At 38.5% G+C, this 17,879-nt stretch overlaps 1 pseudogene; it reads left to right on the plus strand.

Annotated features, from left to right (window-relative positions):
• Positions 1–10,412: 10,412 nt before the first annotated feature.
• Positions 10,413–10,702, plus strand: LOC118533010 (U6 snRNA-associated Sm-like protein LSm8 pseudogene; annotated as a pseudogene).
• Positions 10,703–17,879: the final 7,177 nt, after the last annotated feature.

Raw genomic sequence — 17,879 nt, forward strand, 5'->3', positions numbered from 1 at the left:
ATACATTTAAAAATAGGTTACCTAGAGGCGGAGCAAGGTGGTGGAGTAGTAGAAGACCTGGATTTCCTCTGGTCTCAGGAATTCAGCTGGATAGGGATCAAACCATTCTGAACACCTACAAACTCAACAGGAGATCGAAGAAAAGAATAGCAACAACTCTCTGAACAGAAAAGTGACCACTTTCTGGAAGGTAGGACGTGCAGAGAAGTGAATCTGAGGCGATATTCGGGAGGATAGACGGTGGGGGAGGGGCCTCCCTCAGCTGCTTCTGGCAAGTGATAGAGCCATGGAGCACAAAATTGGAACGTTTAGAAGTCGGCTCCGCTAAGGGACGTCGCTCCGGTGGCTAAGCTGGGGGTGGGACCCTCACGGGACAGTGTGGTCTCAGGACCCTCGGGGTCATAGAAAGACCGGGGGTGCCTGAGTGCGGCAGAGCTCCCAGGTATCAGAGCGGGGAAGCCAGCTGCAGAGACGGAGCCGAGGAGTGAGGTCTCAGCTCGGGGTTGCCATAAACTGTGATCCGTGGCACAGTCGGGCCACTGCTCTTCCAGCAGGGACCCAACAAGTGGCAGATCCGGGGAGAAGCCCCTTCCTCCCCTGGAGGAGCGGCACGGGAGCACACTGCAGGGATCTGCTGGGTTTGGAGACTCCACACTGAGTCGGGTGCCAGAGATAGAAATGCGCGGTCACAGGCCGGGTGAGCACGGAGTGCGGCCGGAGACCGGGGAGACGGGAGTGACTGACTGCTTTTCACTGGGGGCTCACTGAGGAGCAGAGCCCCAAGTTCTCGGCTCCTCCGGCTCCTCAGGGGCGGAGATTGGGAGGCCGCCATTTTCACTCTCCGCCTCCAAAGCTCTATGGAAAGCTTGCAGGGAACAAAAGCTCTGGAGAGCAAACCCGAGCAGATTACCTAGCCTGGACCCACCAAGGGCGGGGCAATTCTGCCTCCAGCAAAGACATTTGGGAACCACGGCAAAAGGCCCCTCGCCCAGAAGATTAGCGAGAACAGCCGGCCAAGACCAAGTTTACCTATCAATGAGAACGGCAGAACTCCAGTGCTAGGGGAATAATGCATATAGAATCCATGGCTTTTTTAGCATGGTTCTTTAGTCTTTCAAAGTTAATTTTTTTGACTGTCTTTTTCTTTTTTGAATTTTTCCTTTTCCCTTTTTCAACCAACATCTTATCAATCCCTTTTTTAAAAAACATTTTTATTTTTCATTTTTAGAGTCATATTCTATCCCTTCATAGTAGTTACCCATATTTTTGGCATATATATATAAGTTGTTCTCTCTTTAAAATTTTTGAGATAGTTTCTTCTAACAGATCAAAATATACCCTAAATCTCTAGTGTATGATTTTTTTCTACTCTCCTGCCTGATCACATTCTCTCCCTTTTTTTTTCTTTTTTTTTTAAATCCTCTTATTTCTTTTTTCAAACACCGTCTTATCAATTCCTTTTATAAAAATTTTAATAATTTTCATCTTCACAGTCATATTCCATCCCTTCATCATATCAACCCTTATTTTTGTACATATATAAGTTTTTCTTTCTTTAAAATTTTGGGAGGCACTTTCTTCTAACAGACCAAAATACACCCAAAATCTAGTGTGTGGCACTGATCTATGTACCAGCCTGATCATATTTGATCATATTCTGGTTTTTTTTTTGTTCTGTTCTGTTTTTGTTTGTTTTTATCTTTTTCTTTTTCTTTTTCTTTTTTTTCTTTTTTCTCTCTTTCCCTTTCTTTTCCCCCGGCTTCAGGTCTTTTCTGATTTGTTTAGAGTGTATTTTCTGGGGATGTTGTTACCCTGTTAGCATTTTGTTCTCTCATTAATCTATTCTCCTCTGCACAAAATGACAAGACGGAAAAAATCACCTCAACAAAAAGAACAAGAGGTAGTACCGACTGCCAGGGACCTACTCAATACGGACATTAGTACAATGTTGGACCTAGAGTTCAGAATCATCACTTTAAAGATACTAGCTGGGCTTGAAAAAAGCATGGAAGTTATTAGAGAAACCCTTTCTGGAGAAATAAAAGAACTAAAATCTAACCAAGTCGAAATCAAAAAGGTTATTAAGGAGGTGCAATTAAATATGGGGGCAATAACTGCTAGGATAAATGAGGCAGAAGAGAGAATCAGTGATATAGAAGACCAAATGGTGGAAAATAAAGAAGCTGAGAAAAAGAGAGATAAACAACTACTGGATCACGAGGGCAGAATTCGAGAGATAAGCGATACCATAAGATGAAACAACATTAGAATAATTGGGATCCCAGAAGAAGAAGAAAGAGAGAAAGGGGCAGAAGGTATATTGGAGCAAACTATAGCAGAGAACTTACCTAATTTGGGAAAGGAAACAGGCATCAAAATCCAGGAAGCACAGAGAACGCCTCTCAAAATCAATAAAAATAGGTCAACACATCTATTAGTATAGACGGGCCTGTTGCCATCTATTTACTATTAGACATCTAATAGTAAAACTTACGAGTCTCAGAGACAAAGAGAAAATCCTGAAAGCAGCTCGGGAGAAGAGATATGTAACCTACAATGGTAGAAACATTAGATTGGCAACAGACCTCTCCACAGAGACCTGGCAGCCCAGAAAGGACTGGCAGGATATCTTCAGAGCACTAAATGAGAAAAATATGCAGCCAAGAATACTATATCCAGCTAGGCTGTCATTGAAAATAGAAGGAAAGATAAAAAGCTTCCAGGACAAACAAAAACTAAAGGAATTTGCAAACACAAAACCAGCCCTACAAGAAATATTGAAAGGGGTCCTCTAAGCAAAGAGAGAGCCTAAAAGCAACATAGACCAGAAAGGAACACAGACAATATACAGTAACAGTCACCTTACAAGCAATACAATGGCACTAAATTCATATCTTTCAATAGTTACCATGAATGTAAATGGGCTAAATGCCCCAATCAAAAGACACAGGCTATCAGATCAGATTAAAAAACAAGACCCATCAATATGCTGTCTGCAAGAGACTCATTTTAGATCCAAAGACACCCCCAGATTGAAAGTGAGTGGGTGGAAAACCATTTACCATGCTACTGGACACCAAAAGAAAGCTGGGGTGGCAATCCTTATCTCAGACAAATTAGATGTTAAACCAAAGACTGTAATAAGAGATGAGGAAGGACACTATATCCTACTTAAAGGGTCTATTCCACAAGAAGATCTAACAATTGTAAATATCTATGCCCCTAACATGGGAGCAGCCAATTATATAAGGCACTTAATAACAAAAGCAAAGAAACACATCGACAACAATACAATAATTGTGGGGGACTTTAACAGCCCCCTCACTGAAATGGACAGATCATCTAAGCAAAAGATCAACAAGGAAATAAAGACTTTAAAGGACACACTGGACCAAATGGACTTCACAGACATATTCAGAACATTCCATCCCAAAGCAACAGAATACACATTCTTCTCTAGTGCCCGTGGAACATTTTCCAGAACTGATCACATCCTAGATCATAAATCAGGACTCAACCGGTACCAAAAGACTGGGATCATTCCCTACCTATTTTCAGACCACAATGCTTTGAAACTAGAACTCAATCACAAGAAGAAAGTCGGAAAGAACTCAAATACAAGGAGGCTAAAGAGCATCCTACTAAAGAATGAATGGGTCAACCAGGAAATTAAAGAAGAATTTAAAAAATTCATGGAACCAATGAAAAGGAAAACACAACTATTCAAAATCTTTGGGATGCAGCAAAGGCAGTCCTAAGAGGAAGGTATATAGCAATACAAGCCTTTCTCAAGAAACAAGAAAGGTCTCAAATACACAACCTAACCCTACACCTAAAGGAGCTGGAGAAAGAACAGCAAATAAAGCCTAAACCCAGCAGGAGAAGAGAAATAATAAAGATCAGAGCAGACATCAATGAAATGGAAACTAAAAGAACAGTAGAACAAATCATGAAACTAGGAGCTGGTTCTTTGAAAGAATTAACAAGATTGATAAACCCCTGGCCAGACTTATCAAAAAGAAAAGAGAAATGACCCAAATCAACAAAATCATGAATGAAAGAGGAGAGATCACAACCAACACCAAAGAAATACAAAGAATTATAAGAACATATTATGAGCAACTCTATGCCAGCAAATTAGATAACCTGGAAGAAATGGATGCATTCCTAGAGATGTATCAACTACCAAAACTGAACCAGGAAGAAATAGAAAACCTGAACAGACCTATAACCACTAAGGAAATTGAAGCAGTCATCAAAAATCATCCAAGAAACAAAAGCCCAGGGCCAGATGGCTTTCCAGGGAAATTCTACCAAACATTTAAAGAAGAATTAATACCCATTCTTCTGAAACTGTTCCAAAAAATAAAAATGGAAGGAAAACTTCGAAACTCATTTTATGAGGCCACCATTACCTTGATCACCAAACCAGACAAAGACCCCATCAAAAAGGAGAATTACAGACCAATATCCCTGATGAACATGGATGCAAAAATTCTCACCAAAATACTAGCCAATAGGATGCCACAGTACATTAAAAGGATTATTCACCACAACCAAGTGGGATTTATCCCTGGGCTGCAAGGTTGGTTCAACATCCGCAAATCAATCAATGTGATACAATACATTAAAAAAAGAAAGAACAAGAATCATACGATCCTCTCAGTAGATGCAGAAAAAGCATTTGACAAAGTACAGCATCCTTTCTTGATCAAAACTCTTCAGAATATAGGGATAGAGGGTACATACCTCAAGATCATAAAAGCCATCTATGAAAAACCTATAGCGAATATCATTCTCAATGGGGAAAAACTGAGAGCTTTCCCCCTAAGGTCAGGAACGCGGCAGGGATGTCCACTATCACCACTGCTATTCAACATAGTATTAGAAGTCCTAGCCAGAGCAATCAGACAACAAAAAGAAATAAAAGGCATCCAATTGGCAAAGAAGAAGTCAAACTCTCACTCTTTGCAGACGATATGATACTTTATGTGGAAAACCCAAAAGACTCCACCCCCAAACTGCTAGAACTCATACAGGAATTCAGTAAAGTGGCAGGATATAAAATCAATGCACAGAAATCAGTGGCATTCCTATACACCAACAACAAGACAGAAGAAAGAGAAATTAAGGAGTTGATCCCATTTACAATTGCACCCAAAACCATAAGATACCTAGGAATAAATCTAACCAAAGAGGCAAAGAATCTGTACTCAGAAAACTATAGAATACTCATGAAAGAAACTGAGGAAGACACAAAGAAATGGAAAAACGTTCCATGCTCATGGATTGGAAGAACAAATATTGTGAAGATGTCAATGCTACCTAGAGCAATCTACACATTCAAGGCAATCCCCATCAAAATACCATCCACTTTTTTCAAAGAAATGGAACAAGTAATCCTAAAATTTGTATGGAACCAGAAAAGACCCTGAATAGCCAGAGGAATGTTGACAAAGAAAAGCAAAGCTGGCGGCATCACAATTCCGGACTTCAAGCTCTATTACAAAGCTGTCATCATCAAGACAGTATGGTACTGGCACAAAAACAGACACATAGATCAATGGAACAGAATAGAGAGCCCAGAAATGGACCCTCAACTCTATGGTCAACTAATCTTCGACAAAGCAGGAAAGAATGTCTAATGGAAAAAAGACAGTCTCTTCAACAAATGGTGTTGGGAAAATTGGACTGCCACATGCAGAAGAATGAAACTGGACCATTTCCTTACACCACACACAAAAATAGACTCAAAATGGCTGAAAGACCTCAATGTGAGACAGGAGTCCATCAAAACCCTAAAGGAGAACACAGGCAGCAATCTCTTCGACCTCAGCCGTAGCAACTTCTTCCTAGAAACATCACCAAAGGCAAGGGAAGCAAGGGCAAAAATGAACTATTGGGACTTCATCAAGATAAAAAGCTTTTGCACAGCAAAGGAAACAGTCAACAAAACCAAAAGACAACCGACAGAATGGGAGAAGATATTTGCAAATGACATATCAGATTAAGGGTTAGTATCCAAAATCTATAAAGAACTTACCAACTCAACACCCAAAGAACAAAGAATCCAATCAAGAAATGAGCAGAAGACATAAACAGACATTTTTCCAAAGAAGACATCCAAACGGCCAACAGACACATGAAAAAGTGCTCAATATCACTCGGCATCAGGGAAATCCAAATCAAAACCTCAATGAGATATCACCTCACACCAGTCAGAATGGCTAAAATTAACAAGTCAAGAAACGACAGATGTTGGCAGGGATGTGGAGAAAGGGGAATCCTCCTACACTATTGGTGGGAATGCAAGCTGGTGCAGTCACTCTGGAAAACAGTATGGACGTTTCTCAAAAAGTTGAAAATAGAGCTACCATACAATCCAGCAATTGCACTACTGGGTATTTATCCCAAAGATACAAATGTAGGGATCCGAAGGGGTACGTGCACCCCTATGTTTATAGCAGCAATGTCCACAATAGCCAAACTGTGGAAAGAGCCAAGATGTCCATTGACAGATGAATGGATAAAGAAGAAGTGGTATATATATATACAATGGAATATTATGCAGCCATCAAAAGGAATGAGATCTTGCCATTTGCAACGACATGGATGGAACTGGAGGGTGTTAAGCTGAGCGAAATAAGTCAAACAGAGAAAGACATGTATCATATGACCTCACTGATATGAAGAATTCTTAATCTCAGGAAACAAACTGAAGGTTGCTGGAGTGGGGGGTGGGGTGGGAGGGATGGGGTGACTGGGTGATAGACACTGGGGAGGGTATGTGCTCTGGTAAGTGCTGTGAATTGTGCAAGACTGTTGAATCTCAGATCTCTACCTCTGAAACAAATAATGCAATATATGTTAAGGAAAAAAAAAAAAGATAGCAGGAGGGGAAGAATGAAGGGGGGAAATCGGAGGGGGAGATGAACCATGAGAGACGATGGACTCTGAAAAACAAACTGAGGGTTCTAGAGGGGAGGGGGGTGGGAGGAGGGGTTAGCCTGGTGATGGGTATTAAAGAGGGCACGTTCTGCATGGAGCACTGGGTGTTATGCACAAACAATGAATCATGGAACACTACATTTAAAACTGATGTAATGTATGGTTTAGTGTATGGTGATTAACATAACAATAAAAATAGGTAAACAAAAATAGGTTACCTAAATTATTTTCTTTGTCAAGTTACCAGTTAAAATACTAATCATATTTATTCCTTCTTTAAGTAAGACTTTTTTTGGAGAGTGTTTGATGGCCTGAAAGTTGGCAATCCACTAAGCACTGTGCTACCAATTTTACGTTTGTTATAATATTTACTCATTCAAACAACCCTATATTTTAGATATTATGTGTCCCCATTTTATAGTTAAAAAGCAGGCTAAAGGGGTGCCTGGGTGGCTCAATCGTTAAGCATCTGCCTTCAGCTCAGGTCATGATCCCAGGGTCCTGGGATCAAGCCCCACATCGGGCTCCCTGGTCCACGGGAAGCCTGCTTCTCCCTCTCCCACTCCCCCTGCTTGTGTTCCCTCTCTCGCTGTGTGTCTCTCTGTCAAATGAATAAATAAAAAATCCTTTAAAAAAAAGCAGGCTAAAAGGTGTTATGTAACTTTCTCTGAGTTATACAGCTTTGGTTGTCAAGAAATGCTAAAAATTGATTTTCAGTTTTGAAATTAAGATTTCAAGACACAAGGATGCCTGGGTGGCTGAGTTGGTTAAGGGTCTGTCTTTGGCTCAGGTCATGGTTCTAGGGTCTTGGAATGGAGTCCCACATCCGGCTCCTTGCTCAGCGGGGAGCCTGCTTCTCCCTCCACCTGCCTCTCTCTCTCTCTCTCTCTCACCGACAAATAAATAAATAAAATCTTTAAAAAAACAGTTTAAAGATTTCAAGACACCATATCATTGCTGATTCTCAGGCTATAGTGGTACTTTTTGGTAAAGTATAATATTGCAGCTAAATTATACTAATCATTATAAATATGAGGACAATAAACAAATAACTTACAAATGTTGATTCAGGAGATGCACATGGCCAAGAGAAAAGTTCTCACAGCTTTGGGATTATGGTGTAAGGTAGATTCCATATTTGTGGAACTCCCACATAGTCCTAAATAGATGGCAAATTACCTTTCAGTACCAAAATTACAAGCAGTCCAAGGCAGATCACCTGCTTAACTCCTTCCTTCTTTGCCAAAGTTTTCAGTGATATCTTATACCTGTATGTTTTGTTTTTCCTTGGGGGACAGTCTCTGACTTGATCATGAAAGGAGGTGGGAAAACAGAATTCACTTTACAAAAATTTACTGAATCCAGGAAGAAAGCGAGGGGGAATTGGTGGAAAGTTGTTTCTATCCCAAATAGCCCAGTGGCCAAAGAGTCAGTTTACTCAAGACCATGCTCATTTGTTATTATGTATTGAGGCAGGACCATATGGCTTCACAGGGGAATTCTACCACACATTTAAGGAAGAGTTAATACTTATTCTTCTCAAACTATTCCAAAAAAATAGAAAAGGAAGGAAAAATTCCAAATTCATTCTATGAGGCAAGCATTACCCTGATACCAAAACCAGATAAAGACAATACCAAAAAAAAAAAAAAAAAAAAAAGAACCACAGGCCAATATCTTTAATGAATAGAGTCGAAAAATCCTCTCAGCAAAATGCTAGCAAACCAAATTCAACAATACATTAAAAAGCATTTACTACTTGGGATTTATTCCTGGTATGCAAAGGTGGTTCAATATTTGCAAACCAATCAAAGTGATTCATCACATCAATAAGAGAATGGATAAAATCCGTATCATCATTTCAATAGACACAGAAAGAGCATTGGCAAATTACAACATCCATTCATGATGAAAGCCCTCAACAAAATATATTTAGAGGAAACATACCTCAACATAACTAAGGCCATATATGAAAAACAGTAAACGTCATACTCAGTGGGGAAGTACTAAGGTCAGGAACGAGACAAGGGTGTCCACTCTTTCCACTTTTATTCAACATAGTACTGGAGGTCCTAGCCATAGCAATCAGACAACCAGTTTGGAGCCTGGAGGGAGCCTAATTTGTTATTTTGAAAATGTTCAGAGAACATTCTACTAAAAGTCACAGTGTAAGTGCAAATGAGCCCTGAATATCTCAATCAAAAATAGCACTTAAGGGAAATAAGCAAAGGGGTGCTGTTTGGATATGCATGCTTAGACCAGAATTCAAGGCAGGAATGGTTTTATTGTTACTGATTTTAAGTCTTTATAATTAACAATAAGTGAGAGTATCTTTTGTATCAGACCCTAGTGATAGCGGATTTAGCAGGAGCCCACAATTGTCACTTTATAAAGCCGGTATTCAGATGTACACATGTGATTTACCCTTCATAGAAAGAAACACCTTTATCTATGGATAAACTAGAAGGTCAGTTGTCCTACATGGACACAATATTCAATTCAAGTGTTATAATCCCCAAAACCCCACTCATATACCTGCCACCAGGTCTGAAAAGTCAGTATTCCAGATGTGTCCTTTTTGGTTCTTCCCCTTCATTGTCATTTTTTGCAAAAGCAAACTGTTGAGAAGGGTAACATGTATAGCCCAAATTCCTTATTTACTGTAAATCTATTAGGTAAATCTACTCTCAGTGGGGATCCTGGCTATTTGCAGACAATTAACAGGAAAGGAATGCTGGAAGGGTGTGGGGAAATATCCACCACCAATTTTTGCCTTCAGCCAAACATACTGACCACATAGAAGCTCACAAGGTATTGGAAGTAAGAGGATTTTTAAGGAGGGCACTTGATGTAATGAGCACTGGGTGTTATATGCAACTGATGAATCACTATATTCTACCTTTGAAACTAACAATATAGTATATGTTAACTAAATTGAATTTAAATTAAAAAAAATTTTTAAAAAGAATTTTTAAACATCTTCCTGTACAGGAGTTTTTACTGGTGAGCCATGCATGGACTTCAGAAGGTCCCGGAATTTCTGAAAGCATTTATAAAAAAAAATTTCTGTGTGCATACATATGAGCACTTTTTTGGGGAAAAAGTACAAATTTTAATCAGATCCTTGAAGGGGCTGGGACCAAAAATTTTAAGAACCACTGGACTAATGAGGGTTGCCACCATAGACTGTGCTATCAGAAGTGCAACCTGACAGGAAGGGCCCAGAAAATGAGGGTTTTCAGATAATAATCCCCCAAATGGTTACAAACTACTGGTCTGTCCAACTTCCTCATTTTACAGGTGAGGAAACTGAAGCCCAAAGACAATTATATAATTGTCCAACATAGCATAATTATAAGTACAGTATACTAGTATAGTATAATGTAGATGAGCTCAGGCAGGCCTTTTTAGCTTCACTTGTCACTTGTGTCACTGTGTTGCTCAGAACAGCTGAGCTCAGCATCATGACATCTGCCTTTGATAACTACATCAACCAAACTGTTGCAGTTACAACTTCTGAGGACAGAATGATTGTGGGAACACTGCAAGGTTTTAACCAGACAATTAACTTGAGTTTGGATGAAAGCCATGAACTAGTGTTTAGCTCTTCACAGGAGTAAAACAAGTGATGCTAGGGATATACATTGTAACAAGTCTCAGTGTTGCAGTCATTGGAGAAACTGATGAAGAAACAGATCCTGCACTTGATTTGGGGAATATTCCAGCAGAACTTCTAAACTCTGTAGCACACTGAGGAAAAAGTACATACCTTGGACATCTATAAATCTTTGTATAGAAATTCATTATTCTGAGGATGATGTATGGAATCTTTAGGAATGTTTAATGGTGGACTTTGACTCCATATTGATTCATTGTAATATGATATGTAAATTAAGATATTTCTACATTTCTTTGAATAAAATATAGATGAGCTCAGTGTAAATTATTTTGAGTCTAATAAGAAATAATCTCTTATCCTCTTTCTATTTTCCTCGATGTTTCTTTTCTGAGAGTCACTGTAAATGGAAGAGAGGGTGCTCATTGTGTTGGATACAGGCTTATCCTGGTATTTTTGGATCTGAGTAATGATAGAAGAGAAGTGGTATAAAGGGAAAATAAATGTTGAATTCCATGGTTACTGGCATGATATTTGATAAAATTTTAAAACACAGGTCCCTCAGCTTAGAGAATCTCTGAAATTGTATGAAATTTTTTGAGTGTGTGTGTGTGTATTTTATGGAAAATATTGTATAGATTTTATAAGCTTCTTAAGAGTCCATGACATGCAAAAAAGTTAAAAACCACTGACCTCATTTATTCATTGAAGTAAACTAAAGCCCAAAGAGGATGAGGGACTCACATGTTCTCATTGTTAGGAAGTAAAAAACTAAGACAAGAACCAGTCTCTCAACTTTGGTTCAGTGGTTTTTACACTGTGCCCCAAGCAACCTTTTTCTCTACCACCTTATCTTTCTAAATAAGATGTATTTATGCTTTTTGCCCTATTTAATACCTGTGGGAAAGACCTGATGAGATATACTCAAGACCACAGACACTTGTAGACTCAATACAGAAAGGTATTTTTAAATGAGTGAAAGGAAGTCTTCTGAACCTCAACTCATTCAACTAATGCATTTTCAAATGAATCTAGCCACTGTAATTGGGGTAAAAAGTTAAAGTTATATAGGTTAAGTTTTTAGTTACAGACACTGTAAAATTGGATCTACTTGATTTATATAAGAAGCAATTTGTTAAAGATTATTAGATAAATCACTAGATCTCCAGGAGAGACAAAAAAACAGGCTCAGATGCCACACAGTTAGGGATAATTCAGCCAGGAGCAAAGTCACATGATGAGAATATTCTAGGAGAATATTCACCATCCAACACTTAGTACTATGACATTAGAGACTGTATGTGACACTTTGCCCAGATTGTCTAAAAGAATTGGATGCTTTTGCCATAATGATTTCCATAAGATCCAAGCCCACTACTATGACCCTAACCTCATATTGCTTTCTTCTACTTCCAAGTGTCATAAATTTTCATCTGCTTAACCAAACTTGGGTCACATGCCTGTACATCAGCTGCCAAAAAATAATTTAAAAATATATGTGTTTGTGTATGTATGCATACATGAAATGTAGATTTTAGTTTTCTAACTTAATTGTACAAGAATCCAAACAAGAATGAGGTTGGAATGGGTATTGGATAAACAAACATAGAATATCTTCCATGGGAGGTAAGATTAGTCAACTATTTTACATTGCAGTATGCAAAGGGGGCTAAGGTTAGTGGGTCACTCTAGGAATAATTTAAAATCAAAACTGACATGCTGAAACCTTGGGACACTACTAAACCAGTTAACTTCATAGTGCATTGGTATGACACAAAATTCTTTGGAATTTTAGTTAAAGGTAAAATACCCTAAATCCATGTCTACAATCCTTAAAATGAAATGCCTGTTTTAGGAATTGTCTGTGTTTTTGCATGTTCCCATAGAGAATTGACTATATCAGGAGTTTGAAGGGACTGAGGGGTGGGACCCAGCCAGCTCAGGAATGCCCAATCCTGGTTCAAGAGCACAATGAGGTAAAAACAAATTAACAGCAGAGTAAATGGAATGGGGATAGATAATTGGGTGCTAGGTATAGAGAGAATGCAAACAGCCTGATAGTTGAGGGGAAAGGAAGAAGGAAAAATGGTTTAAAAGTGGAGGTGGTGAAGAGACTTTTTGGCTAGAGTAAAATATGAGAAGTTCATACGAAACATTCTTTGTGTCTGTGCTGAACTCTGGAAGGAAACAGTAGTCTTGGGGGACCAAGGAAATGGGGTCGGTTGGAGGAGGCCACAGTATGTTGATTTTCCTGCCCTGCATCCCAGATCTGACTAAAGGAGCAGAGACTAATAACTTATGAAGATGCTTTTCTTTTCTAGGTCATATGAAGGAGAAGTCTTTTTTATAGGTATAGTTTCCATAGATTATTCATATACAGTAGAAAATAAAAAATGATCAGTAAAAAGCAATTTTTCCTTGGCCTGAGGAATTGGACTAAATTGGTTCCATCAATCCCTTCTAATTTCAAGGGTTTGCTGAAGCTTCTTTGGTTGAGGAACAGAAAGTTAATTTGAAACCATCTATCAGAGCAAAATATCCATACCCAAATAGGCTATTTATATTTATTCTTAATTAGGATGTGCAAATTTCATGAGCCACACTGCCTATATTTCCAATCTAGAATGTGCCTACTTCTTTTAAGCCTATTTTCCCAGTCATTTTGCATTGAAAATTATACTCAGCAACAAATGAAATGTTTAATATTGACCTACTTTCTAGCTTATATTAAACCAAAGTTACTTAAAACTATTTATTTATCAGCGATTGCCTTTTTAGTTTTGCTTGTCACCACCTATTAAGCAAAGGTCACATCTCCAGCTCATCATAAGCATCAACTGAACTGTTAATAGGAATAGCATCAACTTAATTCTCTGCTAGCCCAGCAAAATGCAAGTGATGTAGTATGACCAAACTGCTCCTTTTGCCACTATGTAGAGAGTATCTGAGTCCCTGATTCCCCATCCCAAAAGGCCATGGTCCATCCCAAGTAATTAATCAAATACCCAATAGGCAAGTTCTAAGCCATCTGCTCCTTTTTGAAGCCTTCCTATATGTCTCATTACTATTCCTTTCACTCTGTTCTCTATATGTCCTGGGTAAGCGAAAGAAGTGTAGGCATTTTAATCCTTAGGGATTATCATCATATTAACCAAGATACCCTCTGCCCTACCCTGGATGTTTAAGTAAGGACTGAGTCATATGCAAGTGACTAAAACCCGATTCAAACTGGACCTAGAAAAAAAAATGTTTTAGCTGATGTACCTGAAATTTCCAGGATTTCAAACATTTCTGGATCTAGGTTACAGACAATGAAAGCAGAGAAACATGCTTCTTATCATATATTGTCTCTTATTTCCTCTAGCTTGGCTTTATTCTTAGGTAGGCTTTCCATAAGTGGTGATAATCTGTACTTCCAATAGTCCTGAAAGATAAGTAGAGCAGTTATTATTATATTCTTCTTACACGTGAGGAAAATGAAACAGAAAGGACTTAAATACTTGAGAGGATAGCTCAAGGTTACGTAGCTTGGTAAGTAGATGATTGTATCAGACACCTCTCAATATTTCAGACCTACATTTTACTCCAGTGGTTTCTGAAGCAATTAGCTATAGACAGATATAACCTGACAGCATCATGCCTCAACCACACCATATATATGTCTCATTTTTGAGTCAAGGTTTCTCTGTGCTGCATTACATGCTTACTAGAAAACTTGAAACTGTGACCATGGTTTTAAAATATTCATAATTGTAGATCCAATAGGATCTTAACTAGGATTGGCTTTGATAAGATGGATTTTGAATAGGAAAAATGTTTTACCTTACTCTTTTATAAAAAAAAAAAATGTCATCAGCCAGAGAACAGTAGCATTGTAGCTAAGCAGCAACACAAGTAGAAAAGAGGAATTTCAGCTGACCATTAACTCATGCTCAGTGAACAATAAGCAACAATCACCAGCAACAGCAAAAATAAATGTCATGTTAGGCTGAATTAATGGAAATAAACTAGGATGATAGTATTGATAGTTATATTCTACTCTAAGCTAGTCAGACCACTCCTAAGATAGTTTATGAAGTTCAGGCAGTCACACTTGAGGAGAGAATATGATGACAAGAGAATATCTAAGATGATAAAAATATATTTACAAGATAAACTATTTGAAATAACTGAAGACATTTAGTGGGAGTTTGGAATGAAGAACATGATATCTACCTTTAAATAACTCAGTGGCTGTTGCACAATATAATAATACCTTATTCAATGATTACTATGCACCAGCTACAGAGCCAAGCCCTTTACATGAGCAGATCAATCAACACAATACTAAAGGGAGAACTGGAAGAAATAAATACAAAATCTCAAGAGACATATGTTTGCTGAATGTAAGAAAAAAAACAAAACAATTATTGATGTCAAACGTTAGAAAAGACAGCATAGACAAGCAAATGAGTTCCTTGTCTCCATGGAGGTCTGAAAGCAGAAGCTGGACTATTCATGATGGCGACTGCTATGGACTGAATTGTGTCCTCCCCAAAATTAATCATACGTCGAAGCCTTAATTTCCAGCATGACCGTATTTAGAGAAGAAGCTTGTGAGTGAGTTATAGGTTAAATGAGTTCATAAGAATTGGGCCTTAATCCAATAGAGCTGGTAACCTTATAAGAAGAGGAAGAGATACCAGAACTCACTTCCTCTCTCTCTCTCTCTCCACTCACACACACGCACACACACACACACACACACACACACACACACTTACTCTCCCATGTAAGAAGGGACCTATCTTTGAGCCAGGAAGGAAGCTCTCACCAGAAACTGAACCTGGGTCTGGGACTTTCCAACTTACAGAACTATGAGAAAATCAATTTCTGTTAAGTTACCCAGTCTATGATATTCTGTTATGGCAGACGGTATGGTATGTGCCACATAGCTAGTTTGTGCAAGCACACTCTGTCTCTGTTAATCTTGAGAATGTAGAGATCCCACCCCCTTCTACATTCCTATCAATCTGAATGTGTAGAAGAATGTGTTGTTCAATCTTCAAGGTCAGGGGTTCCAGATGTGACCAACCCAGAGCATCTCCTTTATAATGAAGAACGTCCAGATGGCAAGCCTTGATCTCCTTGGAACTCTGGTTGTGCAAGGAGGAGACGGGCTACACATAGTTGCTAGGCTACTCTATAAAAGCTTGCTGCATGTAGATCCCAGCAGCAGTTGCTTTGTCCCATTGGCTGCTCTTAAACTCCTTTATGTAAGTTCTCCAATAAATGTACCCTTCGATCACTGTCTCCAGATCTTTTCTTTAGCTTCACCAAACCATCACCCACCTTTGCTTAGAGTCTCCTGGGTTGCAGTTACATACATTCTGAGCAGACTAAAACAGGAATGTTGCAGAAGAAATTTAAGCAAAGGAAGAAAACAGTCTACAACAAAGATTCTAAAATTGTTTGAAAAAGCCCTGGAGGATATGCAAAGGCAGACAACAACAACTTAAAAAAAAAAAAAAAGCTCAGGGACAAATGGCTTTCCTGGCTGCTTTCATGATTTTCTCTTTATCTTTGGCTCTTAACATTTTGACTATGTGTCTGTTTGTAGACGTCTTTGTGTCAGTACAATTTTGAAAGTTTTTAAAATTTCTTGAATGTGAATATTAGTGTTTCTCACCACATTGATAAAATTCTTTAAATATTTTTGTCATTTTATTCAATTTCTTTCCTTCTGCTATTTCCATTATGCATGTGTTAGTCTGCTTCATCTTGTCCCACTTTAAGACTGTTCATCTATCTTCACTCCTATTTATGTCTTTCAGATTGCATAATACATATTGATCTATCTTCAAGTTTGCTGATTCTTTATTCTGAAAACTACATGTACTCTTGAACCTTTCCATTGAATTTTTCACTTTGCTTATTGTATTTTTATTTTCAGTATTTCCATTTTTTATCATCTTTATATCTTTGATATTATTTACTTGATAATATACCATTTTAATGCCTTTATTTAAGTCATTAAACATAGTTTCCTTCAGTTTTTTGTACATATTTATAATAATTGCTTTGGAATCTTTGTTTGCTAAGTCTAACATCTGGACACTCTCAAAGGTCTTTTCTATTGCTTGTTTCTTTTCTCTGTGCATAGATCATATTTTCCTATTTATCTACATATCTTAAAGTTTTGTTGATAACTGCACAAGAGATATATTGTAGTAATTTGATACTGAGTTTCCTCCCTTGATGTTACTGGTTGTTTTTGATGTTTATTTGGTCATTTGTTTGTTTAATGATTTGGGTGGACTACTTCTGTGAAGTTTTTCTTTTGTTATTGTACAGCCTCTGATGTCCATTCTCAGATTTTCCCTTTTTTAAAAAAAATCTTCTAGTTTGGCTTCTCTTGTTCATCCCTTGTTTATTATAAGGCACTTATTGGTCAAAGCTTGTGCTTAAGGTCACTAAACCAATTAGATCATTGGATGTGTGTGTTTCTATAGTTCAGGAAACTTGGATTTTGCTTCAGTCTCATCCTGGGATGAATGGCTCAAAAGATCCCTCTATGGCTGCCCATGAGAGAAGTTCCTTCTTTGGTTACACAACCTTGGGTGTGTGCAGTCTTCCAGACCACTAGAGTTAAATGTGATCTTATTTTTCTGCCTAGATTTTTAGGAGTCACCCTGGGGTCAGAATAGTTTATTGTTTTTTCCGTGCTTGGTCAGAGGTTGTACTTAAGCCCCTCAAACCAATAAGGCTTCTACTTTTTGCTGAGTGATTTGTATGTGGCTTGGAGAATGTTTTTAAGCCTGGCCCATAGCCTGCTATGACTGTTCATGAATAATAGTGCACACAAGCTTCCCAACTTCCACAGTTGGGTGTGATCCCAAGAGAGTTCTTCTTGACTGTCTTTCTCTAGTTATCTCTACTAAACTTCTGGCTGCTCTGCTGTTTTGCTTATATCAGAGCTACAGGCTGCCTCTTAGTTGCTCTCTCCACCAAAATCTCCATTGTTTTGATAAGGCCCTGAGACATGGAGTTCTCCAGTCTGTATGCCAAAAAGTAAGTCTATCCCCTAAGGCAGAGCTGTCATTGTGGTTTGTTTCCTTTCTTGGGAGGATCTATGCCACTGGACAGGAGCTAAAGGTGGAGAACAGCACACTGCTTCTCTTGGAGTGACCACCTTGCTCTACTAGTGGGTTCTGGTGGAGAGAAAAGTATAGTTGTTCTACCAATGGGTTCTGTTGTGGCAAGAAGCATAGTAGCCTCTGATTGTTATTCAGCTTGCTTTTCTCAGAGCGGAATCACTGCCTTGTGAGCAAATTGG

This window comes from Halichoerus grypus, chromosome X (assembly GCF_964656455.1).
Source record: "Halichoerus grypus chromosome X, mHalGry1.hap1.1, whole genome shotgun sequence".
Lineage (NCBI taxonomy): Eukaryota > Metazoa > Chordata > Mammalia > Carnivora > Phocidae > Halichoerus > Halichoerus grypus.